General features: G+C 39.6%; 2 long non-coding RNA genes across 4 annotated transcripts in view; both read left to right on the forward strand.

The window, feature by feature from the left end:
* The window catches only part of LOC140848474 (uncharacterized), a 38167-nt gene extending 25030 nt beyond the window's left edge, over nt 1-13137 (forward strand). The window contains exons 3-4 of one of the 2 annotated variants that reach the window (XR_012129412.1): nt 10473-10581; nt 13015-13131. This is a non-coding gene — a long non-coding RNA (uncharacterized lncRNA). Of the gene's footprint in view, nt 1-10472; nt 10582-13014 lie in introns of both variants that reach the window. The other variant, XR_012129411.1, reaches the window with a different exon arrangement.
* Nucleotides 13138-13827: 690 nt separating this feature from the next.
* Nucleotides 13828-25102, forward strand: LOC140848475 (uncharacterized). 2 transcript variants are annotated; one of them, XR_012129414.1, is made up of 3 exons: nt 13828-13879; nt 14033-14154; nt 16093-25102. It is a non-coding gene; the product is annotated as an uncharacterized lncRNA (long non-coding RNA). The 2 variants fall into 2 exon arrangements; XR_012129413.1 differs by lacking the exon at nt 16093-25102 and adding an exon at nt 14692-15092.
* The last annotated feature ends 361 nt before the right edge of the window (nt 25103-25463 follow it).

A 25463-nucleotide genomic window follows, 5' to 3' on the forward strand; every position in this document is an offset into this window, starting at 1 on the left:
CCTAGTTTGTGGTATTTCATTATGGCAGCCCTAGGAAACTAATACAATGAGATGAGTAATACAATGAGATATTCCTTTCTTGGTGTACTATATATCACTTCTTACATTCTGTCCGTGTTTTGTCCCTGTCTCCTTTGCACTGAACTTACGGTCTCTAACAGGACACAGAAACCATGTATAAGTTAACAGTTGCCATTAAAATACAAGAAAGAGTTCACTGCTACTCAACATGCTTAAGCTGAAACAATGTGCTTTGTGTTTTTAATGAGGTAGTCAACCCCCACACTGGCTTCTGCACTTATCATTGACAAACGAGTCCATTCATACAAGAGGCTGGTAGCTTATTTGAGTAGATGTATGTTAAAAGTTATTTTGAAAAAAGGAAAAGCAACCTGCAAAATACACCTGTAATGCTGCTCTTATAAGAAAGCATTCCCATGAGGAACCTTAAAACTGTCTTCATCAAAGTGCTAAGGAAACTTCTTGGCAGTCATACATGATGGGTTCCACTTCCAAAAGTCCTCCCACCTCCTGATTTTCATAGCTATTCTCTTCTTCCCAATATTGAAACAAAGACTTGGGCCATGGAATTCCCAAGAGACCACAGTAACTGACCCCAGGAAAGACTAAGTTCCTGATTTATTTAGCAAAGGCTACAGAAACGAAGCAGAAGTAAGATGATGCTCAGAGCAGAAAGAGAGAAACAACATATCTCATATGTTTTCTCCAAACTCCCACAGTCCCTAAGAGGGTACAGAGCTGCCTCTGACATATCAGATCAAGACATAACTTGTGGCCCTTCTAGAAATTTAGCTTACAGGAAAAAAACCAAGCCAGGTAAAGGACTAAGGTGGCTTGTAGATTTTAGAGAGAGGACGGACCTACTAATTAATAGTAGCTGAGTAGTCTAAAATTTACGTCTGGAAAAGGGGTTATGTTCTAAATCTCTTCTTCAGGACCTTGAGCATCAACTGTAGGAGATACGATATATCAAAAGGACATCTGGGTCAGAAGTTCTTGTTTCAGCTTTGGCTGCACATATGCATGGTTCCAGAGCTCTCTTTGCCATAATCCAGGTCATAATCCAGCCTCCTGTAAGATATTTTCATTGGATGCTCACTAAAAGCTTAGTTCATCTCAACCTCATCTCTCTCCCTTAAATCTGTCACCTTCTCTTGAATTTCCTTTTGATATGCTCTCCTAAACTCCCAAAAAGTTATCTGCTAATACTGTCTCAAACTTCTCACCTCTCCCAGTGGTCTACAATCTGTCTTCAGTATCCTTCACATTCCTGAAACTGCCTGTTTAAGACCTCCATTGACCTTGGTGATGTCCAATCTAATAGCCACTTTATTCTCCACATGCTCAGTTCTCAGTAGCATTAAGCTGCATACTTCTTAGCTGACCATTCTCCTCTCTTGACCTCTGGTTCATTACACATCCTGGTTTCCCACATCTCTAAAATATGGAGTTCATCTAACAAATCTTTAAATACCATTCAAGATATGCTGACAAATTATGTCTAGTAGTTTCTAGACTTGTAAACATAGTTACTAACTTGACATCTCTCAGGCATCTCAAACATCACATGGGCTTAACTAAACACTTCATTCCTATCAAAGGCTCCCAGCAAACCTGTCCTTCCCTAGTCACTCATTGAAAGGTATTCCATTTCATGCAATTATTCAAGCCAGAAAACTTTCCCTTTCCTTCATCTCCCACATCTAATCCACCTGTAAGCATATGATTTATACTTTCACAATAAATATCCAATGTATTTCTCTTTATTTCCCTTCTACTATTTTGGACTAAGTAACACTTGGCTTCCAAACTGATTTCCCTGATAAACGTCTTGCCACCCTTACCCAAACCCCAATCTTCACTCCTAAAAGTCACAGTACACTTTTAAGAATTTCTTACTCTGGCATACAGGCCATGCATGATTTGGCTTTTGCTAGCCTCTCCAAGCTCATCTCATTCTGTTCTCTCCTTCACCCACAGAGCTTAAATCTGCTGTTCTTTCAGTTCCTGGGACCAGCCCAGCTTTTCCCTGCCTTAGGGCTTTTGCATAAACTGTTCCCTTTTCCTTGCACACTATCTGCCTACTCCTTTTATGTGTATTCCCTTTCCCTAATTACACTCAACATTAGGTACAGTGATTGAACATAGTAGACTCTCAGTAAATATTTGCTGAAATGAAGGAAACAAATGGATCTGACCAGAAAATTCTACCAGTAACCCACTGGTCAATGAGTAGGACAAGGGGAAACCACTTAGTCTGTGCCAGAAAATGCCTGTTAGAAAAACAGAATGAAGTTCGTAGGAACATCTAGACTGGTGCTCCTTTTCCTTAAGGGTTGTACAGTTTCACTGGGTAAATAAGAAAGTAGCGAAAACATTGAAAGAATGATATTTAGCTAGCATGAAACAATTTAAATGCTCTCAGAAAAAGGTAGAGTATTAATCATGAATAAATAATACTCACATAGGCAGCAGCAATATAGAAAGTTGAATAATCTCCAAATGATAAGTATAAACTTGTGGTTCCCAACATTTTCATCACCAAAGATTTGTTTCATTATGTTTTTCCCTCAAGGACTTCATATTAAAAAAAAATTTTGTCCAGTAAATAAACTACATTTATCATGTGATAACTTACTTTTCCATTTTAAATTATATATAATCCCTAGTTAGATATATATAACCCCTAATTAGAGCATTTAATCAGTGTGCTATGAAAAATGCAAGCCAAAAGTGGGGCCAGGTAGCTTTGTTTTTGTGTTGACAGAATTTTCACTGTGCATTTTCAAATATTTAAGTTATCTTGCAAACTCCCTCCCAGGTATTTTGTAAATAATACACATGGTTCATTTATCTTTTCTCTCCCTAAAAGTCTTCTTTTGGCTCTTTGCTGATTAGTAACTGTTAAGTGAATTGAATTCCTTGGGGGAGAGAAAGTCCTATTGTGGTATTTTGATAATGAGGTAATCAAACTTTAGATAGTCTATCAGAGCCAAAACACATAACCAAGCATTGCTTCACATCATGAGAGATGCCCTCATGGAATCTAACACACCTCCTCTTTTCTACAATGGTTGCCATGCAGCAGTAGAGAGAGAAATGAAGAGGAAAGAAATGAATGAAACTTTCCTTTTTAAGGGAACTATTGGGTATTTTTTACTTCTGTCTTTATGATAGGATGTAACATTTCATACAAGTCAAAACTAATTTAGCCACTAGTTTTCCTCTGTACTTGTAATGTGAATTTTATCATTTTAGACACCATAAGTTCTTAAGTAATCTCCATCAAGGGAAGGAAGACCATGTAAATATTTTCTATCCATAGATGAACATTCATTCATGTGTTTTAAAGGTGTCAGAAATAAAGTAATGATACTTTTCAAGTTGTCACTTTGAGAGCATTTACTAAAAACTGACCACATCAACAAAATCAGTTATCTTTATAGAGGTGTTCAAGATACACAAGCAACTCATGTTACATAACTTCTACAGAAGAGGAATGTTAATCATATAGTTATTGAGCAACTTAACACTGGAACTCAAGATTTTTCAATTCATAGTTTTGCTAACAGGTACTGAATCTTCTATATTTTTACAGCTTTTGTGTGGGAAGCAAGCTGTAGTTTAATTGGTGGAAATTTCATATTACTAGACAAGTGCTTGACAGATCAATCTTTTTTGGTTCATTAATGCACCCTACCATGGATCCAGATTTTCACTTTTTTTCCTGTCAAGTTCACAAACATCCCTATCTTAAAAAACCTATAAAGAATTTTATAAATGAACACTTTGCTACACATTTTAGCCATAGACACAACAATTGTGGTAATTCTTCTGAGATTTTATATGACCTCTGCAAAGCTGGAATCCAAAGATGTAGGTTCTTTTTTATTAGGTATATATATATATATTTTTTCTTTTATTGTGGTAAAATATACAAACATAAAATATGCCATTTTAACCATATAATCCAGTGGCATTAACTACATTCACAATGTTGTGCAACCATCACCATGATCTATTTCCAAAACTCTTCCATGACCCCAAACAGAAATGCTGCATCACTACATATTTTGTGCAACATGTTGAATAAATATTTATTGATTAAATAGTTCATCCACTAAAAATATATTTATCAAGTAACCACCATGTGTTCATCCCATGCTCGACAATTGAGATGAGCAATGAACAATGCATGATGGATAAAAGCGAACAATGGAGAGAGTGGTTCATTTTCAGATGTTTGTCCCTGTCTGTGAATGGCTAAGTGGCCAATGAAAATATCAGTAATAATATTTATACCTCCTATCTGATCTAAGAGTTTTATGTGTTAATTCATTTAAACTCTACCACAATCCTATGAGGTATATACTATTTTATAGTCCTGATGCTAAAGATGATGAAACTGAGGCAAAGGGAGATTATGTTATTTGTCCAAGATCATGTAGCTAGTAAGAGTTGGAGCTGGGTTTCCAATCTAGGCTGACAGGTTCAGAGTGTGTGCCCTTAAAGCACTATCTGTAACTTTAAAAAATGTTTTTGAGGTATAATTTCTATAAAATAAAAGGCACCCAGTTTAAGTTATGGTTTAATAAGTTTTAATAAGTGAATGCAGGCATGTGCAACCAGTCAAGAAATAGTATATTTTCATCACCTGAAATGTTCCTTTGTACAATCCATTCTCCCTCACCCACAGCCCTTTGTCTTTGAAAACCATTAATGTGCTTTCTATAACTATAGACTTTTTTCCATTCTAGAATTTCATATTAATAGAATCCTACAATATGTACTCTTTTACATCTAGTTTGTTATGCTTGGCATAATATTTGAAATCATTGCTATTCATGCATGGATTAGTTCCTTTAGTAGCTGAGTAGTATACTATTGTATTTATTTTCCGTGATTTGTTTATCACTTCATCTGTTGATGGACAGCTGGGTTGTTTTCACACTTGACTACTATGAATAAGCTGCTGAAACATTCGGATACAGAAATATATCAATACATGTTCTTATTTGTCCTGGGTAAACACCTATGAATGGAATTAGTGGTTTGTATAGAAATTGTATGTTTAACTTCAATAAACTGCTCAATTATTTTTCAAAGCAGTTGAAGCATTTTGCATTTCCACCAGTAATGTATAAACAGCTCTAGTTGCTCCAATATCATTGCTAACATTTGCATTTGTCTTTTTAATTTTAGCCTTTCTAATGGCTATGTAGTGGTGACTCTTAGTTTTACTTTGCGCTTCCCTGAAGACTAATGATATGGAGCATCTTTTCGTGTGTTTACTGGCCATTCATATATCTTTTGTAAAGTGTATATTAAATCTTTTGGCCTTGTTTTATTGGTTTTTTAAATCTTTTTACTATGAAGTTGTAGGAATTTTTTATATATTTTGCATACCAGATTTTTGTCAAATTCATATTTTCCAAATATCTTCCAACTTGTAGCTTGTCTATTTCTTTGTCTTTCTAAGAGAAGAGGTTTTGCATTCTTGACAGAGTTTAATTAATTTTTTTATAATTTGCCCTTTTATTTGTTTTAAGAAATTTTTGACTATTCCAAGTTGCTGATTGTATCATAAATGAAACATTTATCAAATGCTTTTTCTGAATCTAGATGATCTCATTGTACCGTCCTTTATTCTGTGAATATGGTGAATTATACTGATCAAGTTTTGAATTTTAAATCAACCTTATTTACCTGAGATAAATCTCACTTGATCATGATACAGTAACTTCCTTTTAAATACTGCTGGATTCAGTTTGCTAATATTTTGCTAAGGATCTTTGCATCAACATTCATGAGGGGCATTGGTCAGTGTTTTTCTTAGTCTTTAACAAGTTTTGATATAATGCTTGCCTCATAAAATGAGTTGTGAAATGTGCCCCACTGTATTTGTGAAGGAGTTCATGTAGAATTGATATTTTTCCTTAAATGCTTAATGAGGTTCACCTGTAAAGCTATCTGGTGCTGAAGTTAGGTTCAGATTAGGACTTCAATTTTTAAAAATAAATATTAGGAATTCAATTTCTTTAATAGATATGAGGCAGGTTTTCTGTTTCTTCTTGAGTCAGTGTTGATAATTTATATCTTTTAAGGAATTTGTTCACTTGAGTTGTCAAACTTGTTGACAAAATGTTCATTATTACTTTACTATATATTTAATACTTATAAAATCTGTGGGGATGTCCCCTCTTTGGTTTCTAATACTGGTGTCTTCTTTCTTCTTGACTATTGATTTGATTGATCTTTTCAAAGAATCAGCTTTTGGTTTCATTGATTTTTTTTCCTCTTGTGTTCTATTTTATTGATTTCTGCTCTTATCCTTATTGTTTATTTCCTTCTGTTTGTTTTGGTTTAAATTCTCTTTTTATAGTTTTTTAAGTTAAAACGTGTGTTGATTTTAGACTTTTCTTTTCTAATATAAGCCTATGAAGGTATAAATCTCCCTTCGAAACACTGCTTTTGCTATATTCCACAAATTTTTATATGTTGTGCTTTCATTTTTATTCTGTTCATGTTTTCTAATTTCCCTGTTTCTTCATTGATGTTTAACAGTATTTAGTGTAACAGTATTTAGTATTTAGTGATGTAAACAGTATTTAGAAAAATAAGAATTTTTCAGAAATCTTCTGTTACTGATTTCTAATTAAGTTACCTTATAGTCAGAGAATACACTCAATGATTTCAGTTGAGACTTGTTTAATGGCCCAGAATATAATCTATCTTGATGACTATTCTGTGTGCACTTGAAATGAATATGTGTTCCTTTATTGTAAGGTGGAATAGTCTATAAATACCACTTAGATCAAGTTCATTGTTATTTGAGTTTTCTATGTCCATATTGGTTTTCTGTCTACCTGTTCAATCAATTGTTGAAATAGAAGTACACAGTGAAATCTGACTATAATTGTGGATTTGTTCATTTTGCCTTGAATGTGTTAGTTTTCACTTCACATATTTTGAAGCTCTGTTATCAGCTGCCATTAAGGACACTCTACTTTGGCTGATAAGAATTCAAATGTCTTCTAGGCCTGTCTGAGCACTGGAAATTGGTTTACAGCTCCCCAGTGATTATATAAACTCTTTTAATATGCGAGATACTGCATTTGTCAATCAATATAGACTCAGTTATGTTGTGGTAACAAAGCAACCCCCAAATCCCAGGTTTTTATAAGTTATAACAAAAAAATATTTTCTGTTGCTTATGTTACATGTCCACTGCATGTTGGCTGTGATTATCTCTATTCTACATCTTCTTTTGAGTCTCAGAGTGATGAAGCAGCTGCTGTCTGGAACATTGCTGCTCATTATGGCAAAGGGAAAAGAACAAAATGTGTACTGGCTCTTAAATATTCTGCCTCAAAGTGTCGTATGTCACCTCCATTCATATTTCACTGGCTAATTGAAGTCTTATGGCCAAGGCTGACATCAATAGGATTGGAAAGTCTAATTCTCCCCCAGGAAGGAACATCAAATACTTGTCAACAATAAAATAATCTACCACACTATGCTAAGTATTCAAATATTTTCTTCTTTAATCTTCGTAACAGCTTTCTAGAAATAGACACTATTATTGTCTCCATTTTACAGAGGAGGAAAAAGGCTCAAAGAGTAACCTGGAAAAAGTTGAATAATCAGATGGCAGGGCTGGACCCAACTTATCTGATCCCAGTGTAAACGTGCTATGTTGCCATAAGAAGAGAAAAGGAAAAGGAAAAGGAAGAGGTCTCAGAGTTTGGGAAGAAGGATTCAGAGAAGTAATAAAGGGAGGCATTAAAAATTATCATAAACTACTTCCCCTGGAAATTCAATCCAGTGATTAGAAAGGGATAAGAAGAGAATGCAGATGGCCTTAAAAAAGGAGAAACTTCTCTTACCTCAGTTCTGCTTAGTCTATGCCTCCCTCACCTGTCCAGCCCCAGACCACATGCTCTTATTTCCATCATCCCAAGAAAGCCCACTTCCTGCCATTCCACATTCTAAAGGCCCTAGCCGCATTACCTACATTGAGGTTCCCTAAACCCCAGGCTATTTTAATTGATTATTTTGTTTATACACTACCAAAAAAAATGAGTTGCTACATAAAGTTGGCATTAACCAAAGTTATTTCCATCATTTATGCCTGGCATATTGTAAAAATACCAATACTTGTTAATTTTACATCTATGGAAACATGCATGTTAGTGATTTGTGTCTGTCCTTTGAGCCAAAACCAATATCCAAATCTTTCTGAAGAAATTCTGTGAGAACTGGAGGGAGGTAAAGCTCATTAATATCACCTTAGAATTACATTAAAAAGAAAAAATAACTGGAAAATATTAGCCTGTATTAAAAAGGTTTAAAATCTACATGAAATTATCACAAAAATATTAGATTCTTAAAAGTAAATAATCTGGGAAAAGAAATAGACACTTCATTCAATAACTAGTAATAACTAATAAACTATTAATAACTAGTAAACAAATACATGAAAACAAGTCCAATCTCATTAATGTAAAAGAAATGCAAATTAAAACAAGACAATTTTACACTTATTAAAGCATACAGCTCTTTAAGTGTCACTGCATGGTCATGGGTTATTTTCCTTTTTTTTCTTCAGTGAAATTGTTATAATCTGAAAGTTCTAGTGGTACCCCTTGTTGAGAACAACATAATAACAAACTCACATGGGTTAAAGGTCATAACATTTAAGCCTCTATTTCCCTCAAATGGACTCTGAGCTTATCCCAGCATTCTAGTGGGGAGACTGCAGCCACTTCATAAACCTCTAAAGGAGTATTTTCTATCTCTGATGGAAAAGCGGGAGGCCATGGCCATGCCTCCAAAACCTCTTGGTCACTGGGTGAAATAAAAACCTTCACATTTCAGGTTTTTGACCCTTTATCCTACCTCTTAGAATGTATTCTGAAGAAATAATCCATAAGGAAAAGAAACTAACAAAGATTAGCTGCAGTTTTAATTGTTATAAAAAAGATTACAAAGTAAATGCCAAACAGCAGAGGAATAATTAGAAATATGGTGTAGTTATTAAAATTTAAATTACAAAGACTATGCAGCAACATGGAACATGCTTCTGAGATGGTAATAATTTAAAATTGGAAAATGAATTCAATTGCAGTTATCCACCAGAACCAGAAGAGAGCCCAGTCCAGTGAAAGTTAGCTCTGCTGAGGTGACATGATTCTGAGAACAGTTCTCACTTATTTAGATTTATTGTGAAATACAGATAGAATATTTATGTAATAAGAATTCTATTTTTAGAGAAAAGGAGAAATAGGACACTATGACCCTTTTCTACTCAGTTCTCATTGGAGGCCCCAGGATTTCATTAAAATGCAAAACTCAAAATCATCCTCATGATAAATATGAGGTTACTCTGAATTTGAATTGGTCATCCTTATGGGAAGATTTATATATAAATAGCTTTTATATTAATCCAATTAGTTTGGAAGATTGTACAGAGAATATATACCAATCATATTGTCCACTTAAGTTTTTTAAATTACAAATACCCTGCATAATGTCCTGTAAAGTCAGAAAGCATAGGAGAAACTTACATTTTGAAAGCATGGTTAAAACATTTTTTTAAATGCCCAATGTGTTTGTTTTCAACTACATTTCAGGTAAGGAATCTCTCCATTTAAAATGGTGGGTTTAGTTGTTAATCTGAAGAAAGTACAATAAATAACACAATTTCATGTTTCCAGACTTTTTGATTCTCTTGTAGTGTTTCTACTGTACTTTTCAGATTAGCAGTGGAACCACTGCTTTACATTTAGAGATGTTTCACCTGGAAAGGAGTTTGGAGGATAAAGAAAAACATTCAGCATATTATTTGGAAATGTAACTAAAATGCTGTTTGCAAACAAATTTACCTGACTTCTTTAACACCCTGTCTGTGGTGTCTTACCCTTAGCACTCCATCTCATCATTTGCAAAAATGGCCAGACAGGGAGAGTGAAGCAAGGAGAGAGGAGGGAGGGAAGAGGAAGAGCTGTTTTTGTGGTTGTTTTGACTGAGGAGGGTTAGATTTGAACAGAAGTCTTGAAATGAGTTATGGGCTCACTGACTGATGGGGATGAGGCTGGTGGGAATGAACAAGGGAGGGGGAAAAGGAGCCATGTACCCTTCAGTACTCCTGGGAACAGATGTTTAGTATTTTCAGTGAGGTTGAGGTAAAGTTGTGAGGTAGATGAAGCTCTAAAAATGCTCCTCTTTTCAGTAGCTCTTCTGTTCCTCAGAGATAACAGTGTGGAGACAGAGAGAGAGAGAGAGAGTGTGTGGTGGGGGTGTGGGGTGGTGACAGTGCTATAAGGAAGGAAAGGAGATCTCAGAGAAGGTAATGAAGTGTTGAGTGTGGGAGCCCAGAGCAGAAAATATTCTGGTGCTTGAAAAAACCGGAAGACGTGTATATAAATGTGCGTGTATGTATCTCTTTTTAGATTCTTTCATTTAGGAGGCATCTCCCTGGAGACTGAGGGGATGGTAGGAGCCCCCTGTGGTGCTGTCGGCTCCACTTGCTGAACTTCTGCAGACAAAGTGAAATACTAGGTAAAGTGAATGCCTATGGCCAGTTCCCAGGGAGATGCAGGACTGGGAGAAGGAGCAGAATGGTGAGAGGGAGCTGTGACCTGAATAAATTGGAGACATTTCCAGATGTGGTTCCCTCCCCATTCTCTGCACTAGTACTCTTGTCAGGAAGGAAAACTGCATTGTCCTGTGGCCCCCTCAAGCACCAAGATAGCTGGAGAGATGCTCCCCACATTGGTGTTTTCTGCTTCTTTACTTCTGGCCAAACCCTAAGATCTTCAGCTTGAAAGAAGAGGCCATTCCTGAGATACTGCTAAAGACAGGTCCAGGGAGTGTGGTTGGAGGGCCAACCTCTTCCCCTCTAGGGACTTCAGAAAGTCTATGCTCTGTCAAACACTCTCCTCAACCACCCTACCCACCCTCTGTCCATACTCCTCCACAAAGGCTTGTCTACCCGAGGGTTATTTCTGACAAGAGCTACTAGGATAGAGGAAGTTTGTGGGGTTGCGATGCCACACCATACATTTGCAGTAGCTTTTTTTGCCACTCTTTTTCATGTGTAGTATTGCTTTTGTGGTCCTATTTATATCATTTTTTTTCTGGGGAAAGCATGTTGAAAAAAACAAGACCCTGATAGATAAACATTTGGAACATAGATTCATTAAAGAATATCGTCTTATAGCCTCTGGAAATGCCACCTGTTTACCAGAACAACATTTCTTGTGTATGTTATGCCAGGTTGGGAAACACTGTGCCGTTGTGGCTCGCTGTGGGATGGCTTGAGGTACGCTGACAGGGCAGCAAATACCATTGACTCACACAGCCTGAGAGTTATTACTGCTCTACTTCTCTTTCCTCCTGATTACACTAGAGAGGAGGCTTAGTCTGGAGCTAATAGATCTTTAACGCTGTTCTAAAATGTGCTTATTGCTCTTACTGTTATTAGTATTTTAACAGGTACAGGCTCAGAGCTCTTGGCTGGTTTGGGTGAGGCAGAGAGCAGAATTCCAAAGTGGTAGCTCTGTGGATAGATCCAGCCTGTGGATACAATGTGCACTGTTCCATATGTTTTTGTTTCAAGCCAACATTTTAAAAAACTCAGGAAATTTGCCTTAAAAAAATCAAGATTTCTAGCTTCTGTTGAATAATCAGAACATCTGGCAGCCCTGGGCCCAAACGTCTTCATGGCGATAGCTGCCTCTCTCCTTTACATAGGACGCCTGCTCTCCGATTTGCCAGTCTCCACCACACCTTATGATATTATTCAGGACACATGTTATTCACTCCCATTGCCTTCCCAGCCCCTCTGTGCATTTGAGTCTTAGGTCTCTTTTAGGAAATCTGTGGCAAAAAGTAGATGACAGTCAAACTTGAGTTCTAAGCTAAGGAACTTGGCCTTTATTCCACAAGAAATTTCATTAACAATTTTCTAGTAGAGTAGCCAAGACTTAAAACTCTTTCAAAAATGATTCTGACTTTTATTTGAAGCTGGGAATTAGGGTAGAAGGCAGAGGGCTGGTAGAGATGCGACTTCAAATCTTATTGCCTTGGGAAATGGGAGCTTGGAGCCTCTGGACTGGAGAACTAGGAGCTGGGTCTAGGCTGCAGAAGACGTGGCTTCTAGACATTCAGTTAAGAGCAGGGTTGGAGCCTTAGGCAGTCTAGGGACAAGCATGAAGCCAAACTCTGACCAGAAATGCATGGTCATCAATGAGGTGGAGCTAACTGGCTCAGAGCCTAGAGGGACTCCTTGAAACAGAGATCCAAGGACAGGGGACCTTAAATAAGGGCCTATGATCAGGAAGGGAACCATCAAAGAGATCAAGCTGGCTCTGGCCAGGCAGACAAAGGCCCTATCAGGGTGGTGGCTTTGGGAATGGAAATAACTGAAGAGAGGTAAGAGCCGTTTAGAAGCAAAATTCAATAGGATTGGCCAATAGGAAAGAAGGTCTTGAAGGAGGACGGATAAAATGACTCTAAGACTTCTAACTCAGCAGTCAAGAAAATAGTTGTGGTATTAACACACATAGAAAAGTAAGGAAGAGGAAGAATTTTTAAGTACATGAAATATGAGGTGCCATCAGGATACCTGGTAGGCATTGAAAGTGCTGGTGTTTAAGAGATCTGGCTGAAATTAAATATTAGAGTATCATCTGCACAGAGATAAGAGATAAAGCTGGAGAAAAGGCAGAGAGAGGGGCAGAAGTAGAGTAAGGGGTGAATCTTGGGGCATATTTCATATCATTAGTGCACGAAAATATCAGGAATGGTCTGAGAAGGAGGAGGAGAAACATTTATTTCCATACTGGCAAGGAGCAAGGCATTAAGTCAAAACCTTCAAAGACCAATGTGAATGAGGAACCAAGAAACAAGCAGAACCAAAGGAAAGTCTTTTCTAGAGAAAAGATCTCCACATTTATTCATTCAGCTAATGAGAACCTGGCCCTTCCCCAGGCCCCGAACAAACTGAGGGCAGGCAAAACAGAGAGTGTTTCCTGATGGAGCTTACATTCTACTGGAGCAGACTCGAAACAAATACTGATTATGATCGGTGCTATGAAGAATAATTGAGCAAGATAAGTGGATAGAGTGACAGGGTGGTCCAAAATGCTTCTTTGAGGAGGTGGCATTTAAACAGAACCCTTAAGTGAGGAAGTGGGCTGCACAAATATCTGAAGGAGGATATTTCAGATAGAGGGGGAAGCAAGGGCCAGGCCTGAGTCTGGCACATGCTTGATGGGTATGAAAACAGCAAGGAGGCCAGAGTGGCTGGTGAGTAAGGGAAAGAGGGAACCAGGGGTCAGGTCATAAAGGACCACGTGGGCCTTGCTAAGTACTTAAGATATTAGCCTGTGTATTGGTGTGAGGGAGGAGAAGGGGGCTGGAGGTTTGAAACAAGGCAGTAATATGGTATTTTTTCACTCTGAAAAGGACCACTGTGGATGTCTGTGGCTTGAAGGGAGGGGGCAAAAGTACAAACCGGTGGTTAGGAGGCTCTTGCAGTGGTTGAAGTGAGAGACAGTGGTTTGGAGCAGAAGGAGTTGGGGGGAAGTAGCAGGATGGATGCTAGAAGATGGAGTCATCAGAGAGGGAGACCTTGCAGATGCTGTGAAAGGGGGAAGGAACATAACAGAGCACACAGGGAGGAGGAGGAGGGAAAGTTACATGAAAGAACAAAGTCATCTGTGCTCAGGGGCCTCGCACAGAGTTCTGCAAAGCAAAGAGGGCAGGGTACTGCAGCCTTCCTTTCAATGACTTTTTTCTTACAGAATCCTGTTGTTACAGAGGAAGATGAATCTGTCAGTGTCGACCGAAGAAGGTACACTTGGGGGAAACTTGATTTTATGTTTCCAGTGTATGACAGGAAAATGTTGACCCCTCTAGACCTCAAGTATAGGTGTAAAACAGAGAGCTTCTCACCTCAGACTAACTAGAGTCTTAAGAATAACACCTCATGACGTCTCCTCCTTAGCCTGACTCCTGGATTCTGTGTGTACTCACGTGTGGTGAACCCCTGCGACCCACCCCGAAGGCCACCGCACTTGTCTTCGGCACACTAGGTGGCTTGGTTCAGCTGGCTCTCCAGGCTGCCAGGTCAGTGTTCTCACAGTACTGCTTGGATCACATCAGGCCTTTTCTCAAAAAGCCTTCAGGGGCCCTTCTAACTTAGCAAGTTAAGTGCTTCTTCTGAATGGCCTCAGCCTACAACTCTCCTGCTCATTCCAGGATCCAGCCAAAATGGCAATGCTTTCTTCTCTTCAATCACACGCCACCTTTTCCCACCTGCATGCCTTTCCTCCTGCTCTTCCCCAGATAATCTCCCCATCCTTCTCTGCTTCCAGGAAACCTAATTTCTGATCAAGACCTTTCTCCAATACCACTTTGTCTTTTGAATGCAACCACTCTCCCTAAAATACTTTCACAATTCATTATTCTTATGGCACTTGCCAGATTCTTTGTGTACTGGAGTTATCTGTGTGCTTGGCTTAATCTCTCCTCCCTCCCCACATTAGACTGATACTTTAAGGGCAAAAGCTCCCTTTTCCTCTCATTTATGTCATCTGAGGTTGGTTGCATAAGGCCTTGCACATAGCAGGCTGTCAACAAATACTGAATTGGATTGCTTTTCAGGTGAGAAACAAGAGTTCTGAAAGAAACAAGAATGTGGGAAGAGTGACTTGTAAGCAAACGTGCGCAGTTGGAATGCCCTGCAAGGAAAAGCAGGGGGCGTGGGGGCAAGCAGATCGCAAGGCCTGGCAGTGAGGGAGGCACAAGGCCGAGAGCTGGGACTATGGGGTCACCCCGGCATGTGGTCCTGGTGTCTAGACCAGCCATCTAAGGTTGTCCTAGATGGTGAAAGTTATGGGTGCTGCTCTCACCTGAGACAGTTTGCTCTCCTGCTCTAAGCTCCTCCTGGTGGCTTGGGGAGCCGTCTCACAAGTCACTTTTGGTAACAGCCTCATGAGAGAACTGACCCCTCCACTCCTGATTTGCATGCCTACCCCCAGCTATAAAGTCCTTGGTTCACCAGATGAGATCTCTTCCTCATTTCTTCTGGTTCTGTTCATCACCATGAAATTACTCCAAAACTATGACCATACCTAACCATCAAAATAATTTGGCACAATGGACTCCCAATCCATCAAATGGAACTTTCTGCTGTTAGAGCAATGAAAGAAACTCTACCATTACTTAATCCAGTTGCCCCCTAACTAGGCTGCAATGCAGAATCAGCTGCATAGCTTTGCAGGGCCCCTGCCCTTGGAAATCCTGCCTCAGTAGGTTGTGGTGGGGTGCTTCAGTACCCTGGGATGGCTAATGCAGTCTCTCCCCTCATCTTATAAATGAGGACTCTGAGGCCAGAACCTTGACCACCTGGCCCAAGGTCATGCGGCTGGTGTTAATAACAATGCTTCCTAACTCTTCACAGGGTACCTATTTCAAGTGAGCCTCCAATAACCCATTAGATTTGGTGTTATTACAGGATCATCCCCCAGTTTACAGAGGAAGGGAAGAAGCTGCAGAGCAAGCAACTTCTAAGGTCTCACTGTTAAGGAACAGACCGAATTACACCCAGATTTCTTGAGCCCCAGTCCTACCATCTTTTCACTGAAAAGTAAGGCACCTGAGCCCAAGCAGGAGATGGATGGGGCTGAGTAGGAAGGACATTCCAAATCAAATTCCACAGTTCTGGCTTCTTATTGCTTGCTATCACCTTTAAAAAATTGGCTAGTATGCAAAGGCACATATAGACTTATCACAAGCTTTATGAGCTTTATGATGATCTAATTAACTACCTAGACAGATTATGAAAATGTTCAAATACACAAAATTAGAGTAAATCCCTGTTTACTCAACATTTAGATTCAACAATCCCAATTTTGCCACATTTGCTCTAGTGTCCTTTATTGGTTTTCTTTTTTCTTTGAAGTTCTTACATTTAAATATTTTAGAAATAGATCCCAGCCATCATGCCATTTCTTCCGTTCATAGGATGCATTTCATAAAAACACCCAGTCTTTGTGTTTGCAGGAGTGTAACTTCACAGGTAGAACCACTGGGACCTCCCCTATACCAAGAGAACAAATTCCAGTGAGCACCAGGTACCAAGGTTTGTGTTGCGCTGTCACCAGGTGTGGATTCTCAATCATCTTGGCTGGAAAACAAATTTTATTTGCACTTCAAACCTTCTGACACATTCAGGTATTGATTTAATGCAGTCTCTTTTTGCCGGTTGCTGTTGAGTGCCACCTTGGCTACTTAAAGACTCAGAAAAGGAAGTAGAGAAGCAGCTGCAAGATGACAGTTGCTCAATTTCCACTTCACAGGTAGGCCCACTTCTGATCCCCTCCCTGCAGTAAAATGCAGAGTAAACCCGGGAAAACACAGAGTGACAAGGAGTCAGCCTGAGTGTCTAGCACACTCCAGGCCAGAAAGAGTGGTCATTATTTTTAGGAACTACTTGTTAAGTGTTTTCCTAATCAGCACTGGGCAAATGCTTAGCTGCACTAAGATGAGAGGTGCTCCAATGCTACCTCTGCAGCAGGAGGGATGGTCTGAGAAGAGGGCCCTTTTATCATTCACTTGGTTGAGGCTGTCCTGCCACAAGCACCAGCTGTTCCCATCAGTACTGCACCTATAAAAGCAAAAGCCAAAGACATGAAACATGTAATGAAACAGGCCCACCTAAAGCTGTTGTCGTGCCCTCTGGCATTTCCTCAACCAAAGCCATGTGTGGGCTTCCCTTAGTCTGCCTGGCCAGCATCCCTACTTCCTTGCCAACCCCCAAAAGGCATTTTTAGAAAGCTGCAAAATGTCAGTTCACTGAGATTCACCACCATTCATTCTGCTGACGCACTACCCAACGCAAGCTGGACACAAGAACCACAACTTTGGGTTAAGTTACCCACACTTCTATTTCTGGGAGACTGCAGCATATGTGTGTTCTAAAATGCTTTTGGGAAACACCTACTGGTTTCCGCTTTTAATTCAAGAAACAAATACTTGATTACTTAGTAGCTACATGAAGTTCTCCGTTCTGGATTCTGCCACAACGATGATCTGACACCCATTGACTCACCTAATTAAATTCTTCTCTCACAGGACCTCATTCCTGTTTTCATGTGGGTGAACAGGGATTGAGACAATCAGTACTGTAGTTATTTTTCAACTCAGAAGGGTATTGATGTCATCATCTGACACCAAGAAACAAATCCCAAATTGAAATTAAACTGTATATGGATTCATTTATAGATAAATGTGTCTGTTTTTATTATGCGGGAAGCACCACTGAAAAATTAAATAATTCAGTTGATTTAACTGACTGTTTTGTAAAAAAGGAATGACTAGGGGTTTTCCCATAATGGCAGACACCACCTGTTAAGTTTACCTTATCTGAATCAGGGTGGAAACTAGGGTGAGGCTAAACGAGGTGCCTAGGCAACAAAATTAAAGGAGGCACCCCCTCTCAGGGTCATGCAACCTATTAACCCTACATTTGCACACTCTGAGGGCTAGCACCTCAAATTTTGCACTTTGGACTCTCTCCTTACCCTAGTTCTCAGCCATGCTATAGACTGGGGCCATCTGGGGGCAAGTTACCTTGTTAAGTTACAGAGTCCCTGAGTCCAAATCTTGGAGATTCTAATTCAGTACATCTGGGGAGAAGTTCAAGTATTCTTTTGAGTAAGCTTCCTCATGTAATTCTGCTATGTAGCCAGGTTTGGGATCGTGCAATGTAGTATTTAGAATAATACTACAAGGTGACATTACTTTACCTTTAGCATGATTAGCTCCAGTTACAAGTATTGGATTCAATTCTGAGTGTTCTCTTTGTAAGGGTACTTGGAGATTTGATTCTCTGTCAGGATTGTGTTCTGCTGCAGCCAACATAAAATTCTACTTACAATGGCTTAAACAAGGAGTTTGCTTTTCCCATAACTAGAAATCTGGAGTACTGCTGGTATTGGTCTGCAGCATACTAACATCAGGGTCAACATCTCTGTGTTTCTCTTGGTTTTCCACCTCATGGCCCCCATATGCAACTATAGTTCTAGAGACCGTCTGCCTTCAAGATGAGGAGGGAGGATGAAGCAGACACATGCGACCAGTCTTCTCTGTTCCCTTCTATCAAGAAAGTAAAAGCCTTCCCAGAAATCAACCCTTCCCAGACCTCTCTCTATTAGGTCTCACTGGCCAGAACTGTGTCACGTGGTCACCTGTTATTGAAAGGGAGACTGGAAAATCAGGAAACAGGATCATCTTAAGGGACTTAAACTAGTATTTCTCTAACTTTAGCAGGCATTGGAACCACCTGGAGGGCTTGTTAAAACACAGATTGATGATGGTTTCACCCTCATAGATTTTGACTAAGTGGACCTGAGGATTTTATACTTTAAGTTCTTGGTTGATTCTGCTAATGCTGATCTTAGGAAAACACTTTGAGAACCACTGACTTCTCAGCACTGGTTCCCAACCCTGGTGATGCATTAAAAACATCTGGAGAGTAGTTTTTAAAGGTGTGGTTGCCCTAGGGTCCCATAGATATTCTGACTTAATTTCTTGGTGGGGTCCAGGTATTCCTATTGTCCTAGCTCTACAGATGATTCTAATGATAACCAGGGCTGGGAACGACTGTTTAGGCCAATTATGATTCCTAATCTGGAACTGCTATTGAGGTTCTATTAGCTTGGAGGAAGGAGGGGAAGGCAATAGGCCTGCAGAAGATTCAGATAGTGGTTCCCAAAGTTGTCTGCAATTCTGAATCACTTGGGAATCTTTCAAAAATTCCAATTCAGGACATACCCCAGACAATTAAATTATCATCTCTGGGGGTGAAGCACCCAGTAGTTGAAGCACCCAAGGTGATTCCAATGTGAAGACAAGTTTGGGAACACCATGGTTAAGACCACTATGAAGGTGACTACTTGAAAACTGTGTAAGAGAAAGATTATGAAGGGAAGTTAATCAGATTGGAAAGGAGAAACTTGAAGATTTATTTAATTAAAGTTTAAGCATGTGAGAAAAATATTACAAAGAATGCTGTTGTCCATCTGAATTGAAGACCAGCAAGAAGGAAAGGGGGTTGAACTGGTCAGAGCCCTTGGGTTCTACACCAAGAAAAACTTTCTAGCTGCAAATTCTTACAATGAAATGTGGTGCGGTAGGAATGGTGAGAATGGGATTGTGCAATCCTGTCATTTAAGAGCTATAAAAATAGTATAGATTCTCATCTGCTTAGAATATTCTAATGTCATTCTTTCTGAAGGTGAAGAGGTGGATGAAATGACCTGTCTAGATCTTTTCTTTGAAACTTTCTATTTTATTCCTCTTCTCATTTCACGTCTCAGCTTAACAGACAGACCTCCACACTAGCAATTCAAAGAAAACATAACCTCTGCTACCTATCTGAATGGATAAAATACCTGACAGCTAGTCATAGTTTGAGGTGCTGCTAGCTCAAAGTGTTTGGATCTCTAAAAGGCTATTTTGAGTTTGTAGATGACAAGCATACTGCCAGAGAGAGCCATCCAAATTTGATTTGAATGAGTTCTTATGTTTGTAAATGTAAATATTGTGCTCAAGGATGAATCACCATCATGTCTGAGCCTTGCTGCACACACACACACAACCAAAATAGCTATTTTCATGCCACACATAAATAATGCATGTGTTTAAATATAGCTACAATTAAAAATATGTTCTTCTCTGTAGGTGAAAATGTCACTAGCTATTGTCAATATGACATGTCCTCTGAATTATCTTTTGCAGGGTTGATAATATATTTACCCTGTTCATATCTAACCTTATTACCAGTAACATGATGAGTCCAACAGCTGGGGTTTCATTTTAGAGGAAAAAATAGGGGGCCATTGATGGGGCAAATCCACATTCAGTGGATCTGAAATCCAAAGGTTGAGGAGTGTTGTTCCCAAATTTTGCTGCACATTAGAAATACCATGGAAGCTTTTAAATACCCTGATGTCCAGGTTCCACTGGATACCAATTAAATCAGAATGATTGGGTATGAAAGCTAGGCATCAGTAGCTTTTAGGATCCCCAGGTGATTCTCAAGTGCTGCAGAATTTGAGAACCACTGCCTTAGTCACCCTCATTATGGGAACTAAAATCTCTTATAGGAAGAATTTCTCTTAGGTCTCATATCAAAAGTAGGTGTAAGAATTAGGTAAATTTTCCTCCTTCCTGGGTGTGACAGATTAATTCACCCCTTTTAATTCTCCACCATAAGAGAATCTCTAATAGTTCACTGAATACATAGCCACTCAGATTAAAGACTACTTTTCCAAGCCTCCCTTGAAGCAAAGCATGGCCTCAATTCTGTCCAGTAGGATTAAGTGCAAGTGGTATGTGCATATTCCTGGGTAATCCTTAAAGGGAAGGTGTGTATTCTTCTCTTCCACCTTCTTGCTGACTGGAAGGCAGAAGTAATAGATGAAGCTCTAACAGCCAGCTGGACAGTGAGATGACAAACACAGCAAAGAAGCAAGGTAGAAGGAGGCTGGTGCCCAGCATCACAGAGCTTGCTGTCAGCCCTAGACTGACCAACTGTGGATAAAGTGAAGGTTCCTGTGGCCAGGATTCTCACCTGGCCCTGGTTGGCTCGCTCACTACACATGTGTGGGCAGTACATCATTATCAACTCTCTATAAAGAGCCCTGCCCAGTGCTCTGGGTGACATGGTGGCACAGTTGCAGGAAAGCAGAGCAGAGCCTGGAGTGGTGGCAGCACCGAAGACAGCTGTGCAGGCAGAGAGGCCCAGAAGCAGAGACCAGCTTGCTGCAACCAGACTCGCTCTGAGTGGATGGGGTTTTAGTGATTGACCTGCCACTGTGGAAATAAAGTTGGGTACAGCCCTTTCACCCCAAGAGCATTCTACTGTCATATCTTTGGTCACACTGAATCCAAAGTAAACTTGTCCAGGGCTGAAACCCATGGGCAAGACACCAACTATTTGGGCTTCTTCATGGGTAAGAAAAATAAACTTCTATCTTGTTTATGGCACCATTCTCTTCAAAGTAGTCTCGAATTTTGGTATGTATCAGAAACAGCCACAAAGCTAATGAGGCATATTGAAGTAGGTGATTCAGATTAACTGAGTTTGAGAACTACATGTGTGTCCCTGGGAGCCAGAGAAAATGCATGGTGAGGGTAAAACTTTGCAAAGTAATGATTGATTAGATTCATTTTGGAAAGCAAATCTACTAAATAATTAGCAGTATTGTTTAGTGGATAAAGACTCACAGTTCAGGAAATAAACTGACTTAAACTTAAATTTCAGATTTGCCACTTACATCCACTAGGAGCTTTATTTCTCTAAGCCACTTCACTCATTTATAAAATGACACAGTAACAGTATTGCTGGTGGTATCATGAGAATTAAAGGAAATGTACTAAGACAATGCTTAGTATAGTAACTGCCACATAGTATAGGCTCAATAAGGGTTGCTTTGAAAAAAATGAGGGTGGAATTTATGATCTGGCTTTGAATTTCATTTTAGTCCCTGACTAGTTCTAGTCTGTCCAATGTGGTAGCCACTAACCATATTTGTCACCACTTTATGGCTATAATTTTAAAAAGATAATAATAAGTGTTGACTAGAAGGTGGAGAAATTGGAACCCATAAAAATTGCTGGAAAACATGTATGATGTAACCATTTTGGGAAACAGTTTGGCAGTTCCTCAAAATGTTAGAGTTATCACATGACCAGCAATTCTCCTAGGTATATACCAAGAGAAATATTCCTGTCTTCACATTTGTCCACACAAAAACTTTTTACAAGTGTTCATACCATTATTATTCACAATAGCCAAAAGTAGAAAAAACCCAAGTGTTCTTCCACTGATAAATGGGTAAACAAAACATTCCATACATGGATTATTATTTGGCAATAAAAAGGAAAGAAGTATTGATACATGTTACAACATGGATAGACCTTGAAGACATTACTCTAAGTGAAAGAAGTAAGTCACAAAGAAACCACATACCGTATAATTCCACTTACATTAAATGCCCAGAACAGAGAGATCCATAGAGATTGAAAGTAGATTAGCGGCTGCTCAAGTCTGGGGATAAGTGGAACAGGAATGAGTGCTACTTGGTACAAGGTTCCCTTTTAGGGTGATAAACTGTTTTAAAATTAGAGAGTAGTGGAGGTTGTGCAACTCTGTGAATACACTAAAAACCAGTGAGCTGTACACTTTAAATGGTTGAATAGTATGGCATGTGAATTATGCATCAGTAATGCTCTTAAGAACAAAACATGGGAAGATGGTGGCATGAGTAGGGCAGCATAAATCTCCCAAAACCATATCTATTTTTGAAAATATAACAAATACAACTACATCTGACAGACCAGAAGATACAGTACAATAGCCAGGCTACATCTACATCTGCAAAAACTTGGCATCTCACAAAGGGGGTAAGATAGAAAGCTGTGACCCGGCGGGAACACGAGCACTCCCCCCACCCCAGCTCACTGGTGGGAGGAAAGGAGTCAGAGTGGGGAGAGAGTGGAAGCACAGGACTGCTAAATAACCAGCCCTAATAATCTGCACTGGGAGCACAGACAAACATTCATGGTATGCTGGATATCAGAGAAACAGAAAAATAAAATCTGAGAGCGGGTCCCCACAGCTGGATCCCCTGGGACCAAACAAAACCGAGTGCTTTTTGAAAGTCTCAAAGGGACAGGGGCTTAACAGCTGGATGGAATTGTCCTGGCACACTCAGTCCAGCAGGCTGAGAATCCTGAGGAACTTCAGGCACCCTAACCCCCTGTGTGGCAACGCAGCTTTGAAGCCCCCCACAGTGATAAACAGCCTGCCATTTGTTCCCCTGGCCAGCGCTGCCCCGCCACAGCTGCAGAGCAGCCGGAGAGCAGCCATGCCCAGAGCAACCACCCAGAGTCTCCTCCCAGTGCACAGAGGAGGCCGGGGCAAGGCACAAAGGGGCACCATCCTCATAGGAGAACACACCCGGCTTGCCTGCCACTCCCCGCAGGGCTCTGGGCTACCGTGAGGGCTGCCCTGCCCACGGCAGCTCAGGGGATTAACCTGGAGGCTGTTCACAGTGTGTGGGTAACCAAAAGGCAGCAGCGAAGGGCAAGGCGACCAGCAAGCAGGAAGGGACTTTGTTCTCCCAGCCGACACATGCACCACCTTTCTACGACTAACTCTATCAACATGAAAAGGCAGAAGAATTTGGTCCAGTCAAGAATCACCCAGACAACCCCTGAGAGAGGGCCTGGGGAGATAGATATAAACAATCTTCCTGAAAAAGAATTCAAAATAAAGGTCATAACCATGCTGATGGACCTGCATAAAAATATGCAAGAGATAAGGGATGAAGTCAGGAGGGAGATTACAGAAATGAATCTCTGGAAGGACTTAAGAGAAGACTAGATGAGGTGCAAGAGACTGTTAATGGAATAGAAATAAGAGAACAGGAATACAGAGAAGCGGAGGCAGAGATAAAAGGATCTCCAGGAAGGAAAGAATATTAAGAGAACTGTGTGACCATCCAAAAGGAACAATATTTGCATTATAGGGGAACCAGAAGAAGGAGAGACAGAAGAAGGGATAAAAAGTGTCTTTGAAAAATTAATTGCTGAAAACTTCCCCAAACTGGGGGAGGAAATAGTCTCTCAGACCATGGAAGCCCGCAGATCTCCCAACACAAGGGACCCAAGGAGGACAACACCAAGACATACAATAATTAAAATGACAAAGATCAAAGACAAGGACAGAGTATTAAAGGCAGCCAGAGAGAGAAAAAAGATCACCTAAAAAGGAAAACCCATCAGTCTATCATCAGACTTCTCAACAGAAACCTTACAGGCCAAAAGAGAATGTCATGATATATTTAATTCAATGAAACAGAAGGACCTTGAAACAAGAATACTGTGTCCAGCAAGATTATCATTTAAATATGAATGAGGGATTAAACAATTCGCAGACATGCAAAAGTTGAGGGAATTTGCGTCCCACAAACCACCTCTACAGGATATTTTAAAGGGACTGCTCTAGATGGAAGCACTTCTAAGGTTAAATAGATCACCAGAGAAAATAAAATCACACCAAAGAAAGCAGACCAACCAAATACTAACTAAAGGGAAAAAATAAAATCAGCTATTCACAAAAGCAGTCAAAGGAAACACAAAAGAGTACAGAATAAAACACCTAACATACAAAGAATGGAGGAGGAGAAATAAGAAGGGAAAGAAATATAGAACCATCACACTGTGTTTATAATAGCTTAATAAGCGAGTTAAGTTAGACAGTTAGATAGTAAAGAAGCTACCCTTAAACCTTTGGTAACCATGAATCTAAAGCCTGCAATGGCAATAAGTACATATCTTTCAATAATCACCCTAAATGTAAATGGACTGAATACACCAATCAAAAGACACAGAGTAATAGAATGGATAAAAAAGCAAGACCCATCTATATGCTAGTTACAAGAGACTCACCTCAAACCCAAAGACATACACAGACTAAAAGTGAAGGGATGGAAAAAGATATTTCATGCAAACAATGGGGAGAAAAATGTAGGTGTTGCAGTACTTGTATCAGACAAAATAGACTTCAAAACAAAGAAAGTAACAAGAGATAAAGAAGGACATTACATAATGATAAAGGGCTCAGTCCAACAAGAGGATATAACCATTATAAATATATATGCACCCAATACAGGAGCACCAACATATGTGAAAGAAATACTAACAGAATTAAAGGAGGAAATAGAATGCAATGCATTCGTTCTAGGAGATTTCAACACACTTCTCATTCCAAATGACAGATCCACCAGACAAAATAAGTAAGGACACAGAGGCCCTGAACAACACACTAGAACAGATGGACCTAACAGATATCTACAGAACTCTACACCCTAAAGCAGCAGGATACACATTCTTCTTAAGTGCACATGGAACATTTTCCAGAATAGACTAAATACTAGGCCACGAAAAGAGCCTCATTAAATTCCAAAAGATTGAAATTCTACCAACCAACTTCTCAGACCACAAAGGTATAAAACTAGAAATAAATTGTACAAACAAAGCAAAAAGGCTCACAAACACATGGAGGCTTAACAACATGCTCCTAAATAATCAATGGATCAATGACCAAATTAAAATAGAGATCAAGCAATATATGGAGACAAGTGACAACAACAGCACAAAGCCCCAACTTCTGTGGGATGCAGCAAAGGCAATTCGAAGAGGAAAGTATACAGCAATCCAGGCCTATTCAAAGAAGGAAAAACAGTCCCATATGAACAGTCCAAAGTCACAATTATTGAAACTGGAAAAAGAAGAACAAATAAGGTCCAAAATCAGCAGAAGAAAGGACATAATAAAGATCAGAGAAGAAATAAATAAAATTG

Source organism: Manis javanica, chromosome 3, assembly GCF_040802235.1.
Source record: "Manis javanica isolate MJ-LG chromosome 3, MJ_LKY, whole genome shotgun sequence".
Lineage (NCBI taxonomy): Eukaryota > Metazoa > Chordata > Mammalia > Pholidota > Manidae > Manis > Manis javanica.